Source organism: Triticum aestivum, chromosome 2B (genome assembly GCF_018294505.1).
Source record: "Triticum aestivum cultivar Chinese Spring chromosome 2B, IWGSC CS RefSeq v2.1, whole genome shotgun sequence".
In the NCBI taxonomy this organism is placed as follows: Eukaryota; Viridiplantae; Streptophyta; class Magnoliopsida; order Poales; family Poaceae; genus Triticum; species Triticum aestivum.
In genome coordinates, this window is record NC_057798.1 from 264173672 (window position 1) to 264184344 (window position 10673).

Sequence of the window (10673 nt, forward strand, 5' to 3'; positions counted from 1 at the left end):
CTCCACCCATCACTGTTTGTCTGAAAAAAAACACCCAACCCTTGATCCAGATCCCCTCCTCTCTTCTCCCGATTCACCCCTCGTCTCCCTCCCATCCCACGCCGCCGCCGCCGCCCACCACCCCGGCGACCTCCCCACCGGCGATCCCCAGCCTCTCCCTCTCCTTCTCCCCTGCATCCGTCGCCCGCACCTTCCCTCCCAGTCCCAGATCAACCCACGGGTGAGCCGGCGGCCAGGACACACGGCGGATCTGGACATGGACTTGGAGGTCAGCACGAATCTAAGCTCGCCGGCGAGATGAATCCATGCCCTGCGCCTGCCAGCGGATCGTGTCGTGGCCTCCCCGATTCGTTGCTCCGTCCGCATCGGTGAGTCTCCTGCTCTTGTCTCTATCCGACGACCTTCCTTCCGCCAGTTCCGTCGTCTCCAGCAGCCTCCCGCCTCTCTACCCGCGCAGGTCGGCTCCCCCGACGTCTCCGCGTCACCACGTGGAGAGGAACTGCGCGGTCTACGCCCCTCGCCTCCTGGGCGTTGCTCTCCGCCAGTGTTCAGTGAGCGGTGGAGTAGGCATCCTCTCAGCCGGCTTCCACACGCTTCAGGCTTCATCGTGCACAAAGGTAGCTCTCATCCCCTCATGCAGAAAATCCGAGCACTCAATCCACACGTGCCTTCTTTTGCTATGGGATTATGCTCGCCATCTGTTCCATGACATTGATGACTCTGTTTTTGTTCTTCTTTTGTACATCATTCATACCTTTTGCTGCTGGAAATTTGCAGTTAATAAGTAATGGTGGTTGCTGGCTTGCTGCAGACCGATGGTGAGTAGTGAAACCACTGTTGTTCACTGACACAGTGACTCAGCCTGCATCTAGGTCTGGAATGCCTCCATTTTGCTCCTTCGTGTCCAAATTTTGTTGGACATAGAAGTCCAATTAGTTATATGTGCTTCCATTTCAATTTCACAGGCCCCTTCATCAAGAGTTCCATCTCTCATTATCATAAACAAGAGCCGGTGGCCAGGACACACGGCGGAGGTCGCCTGCGTCTCCCCAGTCGCCCTGCCACTGCTTCCTTCCTTTTCTCTGCGGCAGGAGAAGAAAGCCTTGTTGGGGTGCCCAAGCCATGGAGCACCATCGTCAAGGTCTCGGATTCGTTTCAATTTTGGGCTGCTTCTGCTCATGTTGTTGGTTGCTCTCTTCTCTTGTGTTGGTGATGATGTGAGGGTGGCCCTTCCTTTTCTTTGCTACAGTGCAGGAGAAGAAAACCCTAGACCGACCCGAGGATTTGTCCGACAACCACCTGAGGAGGAAGTAAGCCATGGACGGACCTCCCTTTCCTTGAATGCTGCGCCCTCCCACCCATCTTCCTGCAGCTGCAGGTAACCCCGGCCCCTTCCTCCCTGCGTGCACATGCTAGTCTGGTCATTACCCTGGCTGCATACAGTAGCAGTAAACATTGTTAGCTTAATCCAAACTTATTAGTCTACAAATCTACATCGGTGTAGTAGTCTAGGAAAACTAGCTTGAGTCGATTTGCTTTTCTTGTGTTACTAGTGTCCGGCCAGAATTAGTAAGGTGTGATCGACGTGGCCGTATAATTAGATTAGGAAAAGTATTAACTTGAGTCCGACTAGGACTTGTCCTAGCTATCTAGCTGCGTTGGTAGGAGTATAATACCAGGATTAGGAATTTGCAGTCCAAGTCGGTTAATAGGTGAGTCTGATTTGACTAGAACCTGTATCCACTGGTGGTGGCTGCGTCCATATATATACACCAGCTGGGTTCATTCAATGGAGTAACCTACACTAGCTCATTCACTACTAGTTAGATCAATGGAGTAACCTGTTATTTCCTTTGCATTCGCCTCTTCTCCTCTCCACCTTTACCCGGTGGAGAATCAGTTGGGCAGATCAAACCTCCTGCATCCTATTCCTATTGCTGGAGACAAGAACTATTAGTCCATCGCTCCTGGCCAGCTGCTGGACGTGATGCTGTCTGGCCGGAAGTAGTAGCAGACTCTCAAGCCAATCCATCGCATGCATGCATCAATTGAATCCACCGTTGATCATCAGGGCACTGTCCCATGCATATATAAGTTGATTCGGCAAGAAACATACCAATCTTATATCTGTAAAAAATATTTCTAGGAGACCACAATTCAGAGTATAATATCTATCGGCAAACTTCTGCATGGAACTTATATTTTTATGCTAATAACGAATTATATGTGTAATTAACCTCGATTTTTTTATAAGCTTTAACCTCGAATTGATTCATCACACTGTGGTTATCTGGGGCGTTTAGTTATCTCCGTGTTGCCACAAAACTATGGTATTCTAGAAAATATAAGTACAATCGATTGTGCTCAAGGACAAGGGAGAATTAAAGTGTCACATTTAGAGCTGTATTATCAGATTGAGCCGGTGCATGATTTCTATATACAATTTTGTTTGTTCTTATATGTCCTTGGGACTTACTATTTCCATATTTTCTCTTAGGAATTTGTGAGCTGGAGTTGCAAAATTTGGAGTTCTCTTGACTTTGAACATTGCATTGGCCGCAAAGTGTAGAACGCAGAGGGTACTCCTCATAAGAACACCTACATGAACTTATTTCCTTTGGTAACCTGCTCTGTGTGTGTCTTAGAAAATATATCTAGGTGCAATGATATTCACAACTTAGCAGCATTTGCAAAAGTAAAGGTTCAAAAGGTAGCACACTCATGATAGTGACACATATAATCTTGCATCCATTCAAACGAAACTATAATTGCATACGAGTTTACCATTTTTCCTACAATGCATGGCATCTTATAATCCATTCAAATATATTGTATCATTTCATATTTTTTATTATTCTCAAAGTTTAATTTCTAGCCCGTGCAGCAACATGGGTTGATGACTAGTATCTAGAATTATGTTATGTTAAAGGAGCATCTAGATGCACACTGTTGTGGCTGCCATTAAATGCATGTCTTCTCAAATTATTTAAAAGGAAGTGTTGCTGCTGTGCCATTTAGGTAGTTTCAACAGATATGATGTGCTTGGCTGTTAATGTTTTAGTGTGTGCTTCTCACCTGCTGTAAAAGGCCAATTCGGGCATTGTAGCTGCTTCGGTATTTGATCTTCATATATTTTGCTTTTGCAATATCCTGTTCTAACATCTGAAAATGGAATACTTTAACAATATAATCTTCCTGACTTTCTGCAACTGATTTTTGCTGTAGTCCAAAATTATATGTTTGTGTTTATTGCCTCCTGTATTTAGAGTAGAAATATTCTTAATATAGTGTTTCTTGAACATGGCCAGGGCAATGGATAAAATCTACTCTGGATAGTTGACAGAGGGAGTACATGCTAAGTTGACTTTTTTCCTGCGGATTTGCTTATCGTGAAGATGCTTGCAAGGATGCAAAGGGAGTGGATCATTTGGAGAGATAGGATGCCACTGTTTGGTGTTTTTATGCATTTTGGTTTGCTTGTAACTGTGTTTGCACTAGCTGGGAGTAAGTGACTTCAAGAAGTGTAGGTGTTTTAATTGAAGGCATGAAAAGCCATGACAATATGTATGCTCTTACATGATGTGCTCTAATGCTGCTGGTTTATTATAAATCTTGGATTAGTAATGATGTGTAATGATGTTGGTTTATTGCAAATATGTGTTTGTTTTAGTTGGAATTGTATGCATAGAATGGAATTGGTGGATTTTATTTTTTTAATTCCTAATATGTTAGTAGTAGCGTGGGAAAACACAAGACGCGCTACTACTACTTCGTTAGTAGTAGCGTGGGTTTGCATCCAGGCTACTACTAACTTTTTAGTAGTAGCGTGGGAAAAAACCTGAGGCGCTACTACTATTTCATTACTAGTAGCGCGGGTTGCACCCGCGCTACTACTAAAATGTTAGTAGTAGCGTGGGTTTCACCCGCGCCACTACTAACTATTAGCTGTAGCGAGATACTAGTAGCGCGGGTACCCGCGCTGCTAGTAGCCATTTTACCCGCGCTGCTAGTAGCCTTTTTCCTAGTAGTGTCATGTGCTACCATACTTTTATAGCCTAAAAATATAGTGGGCATCACCTTCTCTTCTTTCTCTTAATGCCTAATAGGTATCTCAAAATATTTAGCAAGACACGAAGCAAAGATACCTCCAAAAAAGGAGACCTTTGTACGGTTTAGACTCAACCGTTTAGCAACCATAGCGCCTAAACTGAAAGTTCTATTATGAAGTAAAGCATGGCGCAAAATGGCAAGGTCCGGAGCACTAAGGCCCCCACTGTTCCCGCGACCAATTAAACATCTACTAGAAAATATTGCATAGTAACGCAGAACAGGAAAATGTATACTAGTAGTTCTTGCATCTGATACTTTTTTCTTTTCCCCTACAGTAACTTCATCAATAAGTTTTGCCACATCACTAGGATGTGGTTCCTCGATGATGCCCTCAAAAGGCAACTTGCAAACCGCACAAAAACCATAGAGCGACATCTCCTTAAACTCATCATATAAATAAAAATCTACCGAAGGTGGTGATCTCCTAGCATGGAAATGAAAGTTTTGCACGAAAATATTAGTGAGTAGGAGGTATTGATCACATTTATCGTGGATGAATTCAGTGTTGCCTGAATTCTCAGCCAAGTAATAAAAGTCTTCATAAATTCCAGCGGCCTTCAAGAATGCATCACAAGGCCATTCACACGGCCGAATCTCCGTGGTGCGGGGAAGGTTGTACTTGGGCTTTTCATTCTCTTCATTATGCTTTTACTTCGAACCTCGGCTCGAGAAGCCTCTCAACAATCTCTTCAACATTTTCTTCCTCTGAAAAATTTCTGAAATTTTTAGTGACTCAAAATAAAAGTGAACCAAACTCAACAAGATTGATAGCAACTACTCCCACAAGTGCCTAGAAGCTATATCATACATTAAAACTACTTTGGACCATATAAATTTGACATGCAAACTCAAGAACAAGGTCACCTCAGCAGCAAAAATTTGCAATGAATAAAGCACTAGAACAAAAACTAATTGGACCATTGGAGGAGTCACATACCGAAGAACAATCCCCCAAAGTAGTTTTGTGAATGGAGCGTTGAGCAAGGAGATCGAAAATGGCAGCAAAACAAGCAAGAACACAAGTTTGAGCTGCAGGATGATTTTTTCTGGAGGAAGACGAAGTGTATGGGTGCTGGAATAAGTGGAGGGTGGCCACGTGGGGCCCACGAGGCAGGGGGCGCGCCCAGGGGTAGGGAGCGCCCTCCACCCTTGTGTCTAACTGGTGGGCCCCCCTAGTGTGTTCTTAGTGCTAGAAATTCTCAAATATTCTATGAAAAATCATACTAAATTTTTAGGGCATTTGGAGAACTTTTATTTTCGGGGTATTTTTTATTGCAAGGACAATTCAGAAAAGAGATAGAAAATACTATTTTTGCATTATTTATTCTAAATAATAGAAAGTAAAAGGAGGGTACAGAAGGTTGTGCTTTCTAACTTCGTCCATCTCATGTTCATCAAAAGGAATCCACTAACAAGGTTGATCAAGTCTTGTTAACAAACTTGATCCGAATAACATGAAACCGGAGAATTTTCGAATAACACTAGGTTACCTCAACGGGGATATGCATGTCCCCAACAATAAGAATGTCATATTCCTTTTTGATAGTAGGAAGAGAGAATTCAAACCTCCAATAGTAATAGTTGAAATTTTTTCCAATAGAGTTGATACTATGAACTTGAGGTTGTTTCTTCGGAAAGTGTAGCGTATGCTCATTACCATTAACATGAAAAGTGACATTGCCTTTGTTGCAATCAATAACAACCCCTGCAATATTCAGAAAGGGTCTACCAAGGATGATCGACATACTGTCGTCCTGGGGAATATCAAGAATAACAAAGTCCGTTAAAATAGTAATGTTTGCAACCACAACAGGCACATCCTCACAAATACCGATAGGTATAGCAGTGGATTTATCAGCCATTTGCAAAGATATTTCAGTAGGTGTCAACTTACTCAAATCTAGTCTACGATATAAAGAAAAAGGCATAACACTAACACCGGCTCCAAGATCACATAAAGCAGTTTTAACATAGTTTGTTTTAATGGAGCATGGTATAGTTGGTACTCCCGGATCTCCTAGTTTCTTTGGTATTCCACCCTTAAAAGTATAATTGGCAAGCATGATGGAAATTTCAACTTCCGATATATTTCTTTTATTTGTAGCAATATCTTTCATATACTTAGCATAGGGATTCATTTTAAGCATATCAGTCAAACGCATACGCAAAAAGACAGGCCTAATCATTTCAGCAAAGCGCTCAAAATCCTCATCATCCTTTTGCTTGGATGGCTTAGGAGGAAAAGACATGGGTTTCTGAACCCATGGTTCTCTTTCTTTAACATGCTTCCTAGCAACAAAGTCTCTCCTATCATAATGTTCATTCTTTGATTGTGGGTTATCAATATCAATAGCAGGTTCAGTCTCTAGGTCATTATTATTACTAGGTGGAGCATCAATATGAACAACATCATTAACATTATCACCAGGTTCATGTTCATTACCAGATTGTGTTTTAGCATCAGAAATAGAAATATCATTGGGATTCTCAGGTGTGTAAATAACATGTTCACTAGAAGCATGCAAAGTCCTATCATTATTCTTTTTCTTTTTCTTAGAAGGACTGGGTGTATCAGTATTAATTCTCTGAGAATCTTGCTCAACTCTCTTAGGATGTTCCTCAGGATACAAAGGTTCCTGGGTCATTTTGCCACCTCTAGTCATAACTCTAACAACATTACCAACTCATTGAGCAAATCATCTTGTGCTTTAAGTACTTGTTCTACTTGAGTTGTAACCATGGAAGCATGTTTACTAATAAGCTTAAGATCACTTTTAACTCTAGACATATAATCACTCAAGTGTTCAACCATATAAGCATTTAGTTTCAATTGCCTACCAACATAAGCATTGAAGTTTTCTTGTTTAACAATAAAATTATCAAACTCATCCAAGCATTGACTAGCAAACTTAGTAGATGGGATTTCACCCTTATCAAATCTATAGAGATAATTTACCTTTACTACCCGTGTCGGGTTATTAAGACCATGTATTTCTTCAATAGGCGGTAAATTCTTAACATATTCAGCTTTAGTACCATTTTCTTTGATAGATTTCCTTGCCTCTTGCATATCTTCAGGACTGAGAAATAGAATACCTCTTTTCTTTGAAGTTGGCTTAGGAGTTGGTTCAGGAAGTGTCCAATCATTATCATTACTCAATATGTTATTCAATAGCAATTCAGCTTGCTCAACAGTTCTTTCCTTGAAAACACAACTAGCACAACTATCCAGGCGGTCTCTAGAAGCATCGGTTAGTCAATTATAAAAGATATCAAGTATTTCATTTTTCTTGAGAGGATGATCAGGCAAAGCATTAAGTAATTGGAGAACCCTCCCCCAAGCTTGTGGGAGACTCTCTTCTTCAATTTGCACAAAATTAAATATTTCCCGCAAGGCAGCTTGTTTCTTATGAGTAGGAAAATATTTTGCAGAGAAGTAATAAATCATATCCCGGGGACTACGCACACAACCAGGAGCAAGAGAATTAAAGCATATCTTAGCATCACCCTTTAACGAGAAAGGAAACAATTTAAGAATATAATAATAGCGATTTTTTTCCTCATGAGTGAATAGGATGGCTATATCATTTAGTTTAGTAAGATGTGCCACAACAGTTTCAGATTCATAACCATTGAAAGGATCAGATTCAACCAAATTAATGAACACATGATCGACAGAGAATTCATAATCCTTATCAGTAACACAGATAGGTGAAGTAGCAAAAGCAGGATCATATTTCATTCTATCATTCAAAGACTTTTCTTTCAACTTAGCTAATAGTTTCTTAAGATCATATTTGTCATTGCAAGCAAAAAAGTCTCTAGCAGTTTCTTCATCCATAACATAACCCTGAGGTACAGCAGGCAATTCATATCTAGGGGGAGAATCTTCATCATCACTTTCATTGATATCATGAGTTTCTGTAATTTCATTCTCTCTAACCCTAGCAAGTTGTTCATCAAGAAATCCACCTAGTGGCACATTATTATCAAGCATAGAAGTAGTATCATCATAAGCATCATGCATAGCAGAAGTGACATCATCAATAACATGCGACATATCAGAATCAATAGCAGGTGTAGGTGTCGCAAGTTTACTCAAAACAGAAGGTGAATCAAGTGCAGAGCTAGATGGTAGTTCCTTACCTCTCCTCGTAGTTGAGGGATAGATCTTGGTTTTGTTGTCTTTCAGATTCCTCATAGTGATCAACAGATATAAATCTCAAGTGACTCAGATAATAGAGCTATGCTCCTCGACAATGGCACCAGAAAAAGGTCTTGATAACCTATAAGTATAGGGGATCACAACAGTTTTTGAGGGTAGAGTATTCAACCCAAATTTATTGATTCGACACAAGGGGAGCCAAAGAATATTCTCAAGTATTATCAGCTGAGTTGTCAATTCAACCACACCTGAAAGACTTAATATCTGCAGCAAAGTATTTAGTAGCAAAGTAGTATGGAAGTAACGGTAACGGTGGAAAAAGTAACAGTAGCAGTTTTGTAGCAATTGTAATAGTGGTAACAGAGAAGTAACTTAGCAAAGATCAATATGAAACGAGCTCGTAGGCAATGGATCAATGATGGATAATTATGTCGGTTGGCATTCATCATGCAACAGTTATAACATAGGTGACCCAGAACTAGCTCCGGTTCATCAATATAATGTAGGCATGTATTCCAAATATAGTCATATGTGCTTATGGAAAAGAACTTTGATGACATCTTTTGTCCTACCGTCCCGTGGCAGCGGGGTCCTATTGGAAACTAAGGGATATTAAGGCCTCCTTTTAATACAGAACCAGACCAAAGCATTAGCACTTAATGAATACATGAACTCCTCAAACTACGGTCATCACCAGGAAGTGTCCCAACTATTGTCACTCCGGGGTTGCCGGATCATAACACGTAGTAGGTGACTATAAATTGCAAGATAGGATCAAGAACACTCATATATTCATGAAAACATAATAGGTACAGATCTAAAATCATGGCACTCGGGCCCTAGTGACAAGCATTAAGCATGGCAAAGTCATAGGAACATCAATCTTACAACATAATCGATACTAGGGATCAAACCTAACAAAACGAACTCGATTACATGGTAAATCCCATCCAACCCATCATCGTCCAGCAAGCCTACAATGGGATTACTCACACACGGTGGTGAGCATCATGAAATTGGTGATGGAGGATTGTTGATGATGACGATGGCGACGGATTCCCCTCTCCGGAGCCCCGAACGGACTCCAGATCTGCCCTCCCCAGGAAGAGCATGGCTTGGCGGCTGCTCTGTATCGTAAAACGCGATGAATCCTTCTCTCTGATTTTTTTCTCCCCGAACGTGAATATATGGAGTTGGAGTTGAGGTCGGTGGAGCTCCAAGGGGCCCATGAGGCAGGGGGCCCCCCACCCTCGTGGGGAGGGTGTGGCCCCCCTTCCGTTGATTCTTTTGCTAGTATTTTTTATTAATTTCAAAAGGTGCCTCTGTGAAGTTTCATGTCATTCTGAGAACTTTTATTTCTGCACAAAAATAATACCATGACAATTCTGCTGAAAACAACATCAGTCCAGGTTAGTTCCATTCAAATCATGCAAGTTAGAGTCCAAAACAAGGGCAAAAGAGTTTGGAAAAGTAGAGACATGGAGACGTATCATCGGGCGTGGCTGTTTTTGCCTTCTCTTGTAGCTGAATCTGCTATTTCTTGGAATGAACTTGCAACTCTTTTTTTGTTGAAAGGGGGGGGGTCCTGGTTTTTCCTTCTCTCAGTTGTTTTTCCTTCACTTGGTTCCCATTTCTGCGAAAGATGGCGGGCACCTATGGTTCGCTCCATCCCACCTCGCGAGTGGGGGCTGGGCGTGGTGCACACGCCGGCGCTATAGACGCCCTATGGGCCCAGTGAAAGAACATGCGGTGCCCCCATGTTTGGTTTTGGTAATTGATGACAATCTCTATGGACTAATGGTTGTCTTGAGTTATATTTGAAGGATTTGTCCATAGGAATTTCTTGAAGTCCATTTGTTGGTTTCAGGGAGTTTATATGTTGACCAATGTGCTATTCACGGAATTATCCAAAGAGTGGTCATGTAGAAGACACGATACAAGGTTGATCAAGGCTAAGTCAAGAGCGAATCAAGTTGATCAACACACAAACCGTACAAGATGTACCAAGAGGGATCAAGTGGCCCCTTGGTATGGGAAGAATTGTCCATTACGCTTTGTGTACTAACCCGTGGTCCATGTGAGAGTTGTTTGTGGGGTTAGGTATGTTTGCATGGTCGTGCATCAAAAGGAAGATATCATATAACCCATGGCAGATGACATTAAGTGGTGATCGTCATCAAGATTGCGGTGTGCAAGTTCAAGTGGAGCATCAAGAAGAGATCATGCTTGAAGCTTGCCATCCATTGTGGTGACAATGAACTTGTGAAGATGTGCCAAAGAGTGTCTCACCCATAGTGGAGTATGGGGGAGCAACCTACTTCTCTTCATCAAGCCAATGCAATCAAGAAAGGTGGTCCAAGTTGAGGAGGTCAAGATCTTCATCATCTAGCTCAAATGG

At 41.8% G+C, this 10673-nt stretch overlaps 1 long non-coding RNA gene across 3 annotated transcripts; it reads left to right on the forward strand.

The window, feature by feature from the left end:
* On the forward strand, positions 1-3699 carry LOC123041189 (uncharacterized). Of its 3 annotated transcripts, XR_006418405.1 has the most exons (7): positions 1-368; positions 458-617; positions 778-872; positions 966-1141; positions 1250-1378; positions 2498-2579; positions 3309-3699. It is a non-coding gene; the product is annotated as an uncharacterized lncRNA (long non-coding RNA). The 3 variants fall into 3 exon arrangements; XR_006418406.1 differs by lacking the exon at positions 2498-2579 and having other exon boundaries at positions 3309-3637; XR_006418407.1 differs by lacking the exon at positions 2498-2579 and having other exon boundaries at positions 778-818; positions 3309-3637.
* The last annotated feature ends 6974 nt before the right edge of the window (positions 3700-10673 follow it).